The following is a 3,327-nucleotide window of genomic DNA, read 5'->3' as shown; positions in this document are numbered from 1 at the left end:
CTGCTCCCCCATCAGAGCTTGTTTGCATAAAAACCGAAATGTGGAGGGCAAAAGTTGTGTTGATTTTGGCCGCAGGCGGTTGAATTGGCCGGGGTAATGACACCTGCTTTCTGTCACTGAGCCCCACGCTCTCTGTGGACCCGTCTCTAATCCATACAGCATATGTCCCTGTAAGTGCTTTCCAAAGCGCTGCAGTTCTTCACGCCTTAAATCCGGCCTACAATAACTCCTTGGGAGCTGATTTTCAGGGCCCACCTGACAGTTTCTCCCATTTCTCTGCAATTCGATGTCTGCTTCTGGAGGTCTGGAATATCCGAAGCATATCCTGGAATATCCCAAGGGGTTCCCAGTTTGCATCGTAGTCGGGATTACTGTGTGCTACCCCCCTGAGCTGGACTCTGCTTTCACTGCACCTTGTTTTGACACTGGTGGCGTTACTACTGCTTTGCACCAGGTTCAGAGAGGGTGGAATCAGGCCCTGTGTCCTCAGCAGTTCTTTTCAAAATAGCAAACACTACCACTGGCAGTAAAAAATCACACAGAGATTGAGAGCAGGTAATGGGAAAGTGGACGTTTTACTTCAATCTTCCTTTTTCAGATGCAGCAGCCTTGTGTTGAGTCAGGAGCACCCTGAGTTCAGCGAGAGGAGCAGGCCTTTCCCACATGGGCATTTATCAGAAAAGGGGATCTGATAACTAAGCTGCTTCGATGCTGAAAAAGAGAGAGAAATGCAGCCGTTATTCTTCTGACTCCTGGTCTATAGTATTATACCATCCAATATCATCTCACAACTGATCTCCTGAGTCTCCCCCGTGCCATCAAGAAACACTACTGTGTTAGCCTCTAGATACTATATTATATTAAACCTTTCAGTTTACATCATATAAAGCTTTCCAGTTCCTCTGATTGGAAATGTGAACTGTACAGACAAAGTTTGTGGGACTCTGGAAAGCCCCGCTGTTCATGTTAACCTGTGATAGCTCTTTGCATTCTCCTCTGACATTTGCTTTTTGGCAATGGGGTAAGCAAGCAAGCCACGACCGATCTATCACGCTGGAGCTCATGTTAGGTCCTCGGCTCTGCTTGCAAGACTGGACTGCCATTATTCAAATAAAATTCTAATTCCAAGACAAAAGAGTCACTGGCAGAAAATAATGGCAGCAAATATAATATCAAGCAGCGAGTCTTTCACATGCTTGTTTATAATTCTCTTTTAAATATTTATTCCCTAGCTTGATCAACATGGGGGTGGATCTTAACCGTCATCAGTAGCTAATAAACACAGAGAAGGGAGTAATTTCTGATGCTGAATTCAAAGCTGGGACGTGGTCCTGCACATCAGTAAGTGGAGATTTAAGAATCACTGAAATGCAGGTGGTGCTGAGGTCGAATGAGCAGGGAGAGACCTTTTCCTGCCCGTCCTCGTCTGAATGAGATTTAGCTAAATATATGCACACTTACATTGTTTTAGCAGAATTCTCTAGGTGGTTCGGTGTATTGTGCATATTTAAAATTGCAATGGGACGACTTAGATTTATTCCAAAGTGCCTTTGAGATGTGCTAGATGCACAGATCCCTATAATTCGGGCAATGCCTACATCCAGCTGGGCCCTATTCTGCGTGGGCGCTACTACCAAATCCTGGATACTGCTCCCTTTTAGGGGTCCCTGGTACCCACACAGTCTTCATCCATTCAGTGCAGCTTAGTATGAATATAACTAGCTAGCTAGATAGCTTTGCACTGTATTTGCTGTGATTGTTCAGTCTCTCTCTCTCCCCCTTCCTTGAGCACGGCGATCGAAAATGAATGCTCCTTCATTCTTGCAGTGTGAGAGAAGTGACGGTTACACAGAAACACGGCCTCGGCGTGTAAAGAGCGGTGCAGGCCAGGGGAATTTCCTGTGACTTCAATCAGGTCGGTCGTGGGGGTGGAGGTGGCAGCTCTGGGAGGACTCTGCTTTGCCGTTTCGCCTCGTGATTCATTGTGAAACCACGACTCTCCCCTTCACTTCTATTTATTTAGCTTGGATTTATTAGCTCTCATGGAGGAGAGAAAGCAGCAAGCGGCAAGCTCTTCTTGATGAATGGTCTCACATCAAGAAGAGAGAGAGGAAACACCTTGCGTGCAGGTGAGCAAAGCAGGCAGAGGGGAGGATGAGCCTAGGAAGAGAGGGTGGAAAAGCCCTTCTGGGATGGTGGAGGCAAAGGTGTATTGTGTCAAGCATCCTACCTACAGCTGAGCTGAGAAAGAGAGGAAAGGCTGGACTGCCTCCCCCCATCCCCGCTATCAGCCTTGTGCTATTTCTATGTAGAGGATCCCGTTATGCTCCACGCTGCCTCGCAGAGCATCTACCCTTGACTTGCTGCCGGGCCTCTGCCGACTCCCACCTCGTGGCCTGCCTCGCGCCACCTCCTGCCAAGGGCACCGTGTTGAAAGTAGCAGCTGGTTACGTGGCCTTAAAAATAAAAGCAGCAGGAAGCGACTAGCAGCGCTTCTGCCTCGGCGGCGTCAGAGCGCGGACGAGCATCGCTGAGCTCAGAAACTCCCGACAGCTCAGCCTGCCTCCCGCTGCTGGCAGGAGCTACAAAACCCGAGGCCAGTCGGTCCACCGCAGGACTCTCCCCGCACCAGAGGTGATCCAGGCAGGTTGGTTTCAGAAAGCGGCGGAGACCGGGGAAAAATCTGACTCTGCCTTAGGGCTTCCTTTCCTCTATCCATCCAAACTGCCTTAGGGACCCTCCGGCTCAGCAGCCAGGCACTCTGCCCTCTCCCGTGGCCCACGTACCGCACTACAAACGTTATGTTTGCTCCCAAAGCCGACAGCTGCTGCGTCCAGATCTGCACACAACTAATACAGCTGGAGTCTTAGCCACGTAGTGGGGATGGCATTATACTGGAATAACGTCCTCCTCCATAGGAAGGCAAACAGTTTTATTGGCACGAGACACGTCTTTCCCAGTATAAATGCATCCATGGGATGGGTTGGGTTAATATAATAGTGTCAATAAAAGCTCCCGACCCTACATGACAGAGGTAGAAAGTAGTAGAAAAGATGTGTAACCAGACTAGATCTGTGCTGGGTCCAGGGAAGACCTGCCTGAGAGCGCTGAGGGCACGAGGGGGGAGGAAAGCAGCAACGTGGTGGCTGAGAAGTGGGTGCGTTTTTATGCTTGATGGTGAATGAAGGGCCTGGTTCATTCTTATCGCCTGCCCTGCTTGCTTTAGCTGAAAGGAAGCAGCAATTGCAGCTGGGCGCCGCCAAGCCCCTCATTCTCCTGGACATGGATTCTGTGAAGTGGGACTCTCATCATACTGGGCTTTCATTT

At 49.4% G+C, this 3,327-nt stretch overlaps 1 long non-coding RNA gene across 1 annotated transcript; it reads left to right on the top strand.

Moving 5' to 3' along the window:
• Positions 1 to 1,789: 1,789 nt before the first annotated feature.
• Positions 1,790 to 3,014, top strand: LOC106722466. Its single transcript, XR_003095236.1, has 3 exons — positions 1,790 to 1,915; positions 2,024 to 2,129; positions 2,313 to 3,014. It is a non-coding gene; the product is annotated as an uncharacterized LOC106722466 (long non-coding RNA).
• Positions 3,015 to 3,327: the final 313 nt, after the last annotated feature.

Source organism: Alligator sinensis, unplaced genomic scaffold, assembly GCF_000455745.1.
Source record: "Alligator sinensis unplaced genomic scaffold, ASM45574v1 scaffold611_1, whole genome shotgun sequence".
Lineage (NCBI taxonomy): Eukaryota > Metazoa > Chordata > Crocodylia > Alligatoridae > Alligator > Alligator sinensis.
This window is presented reverse-complemented; position numbering and strand designations above follow the sequence as displayed.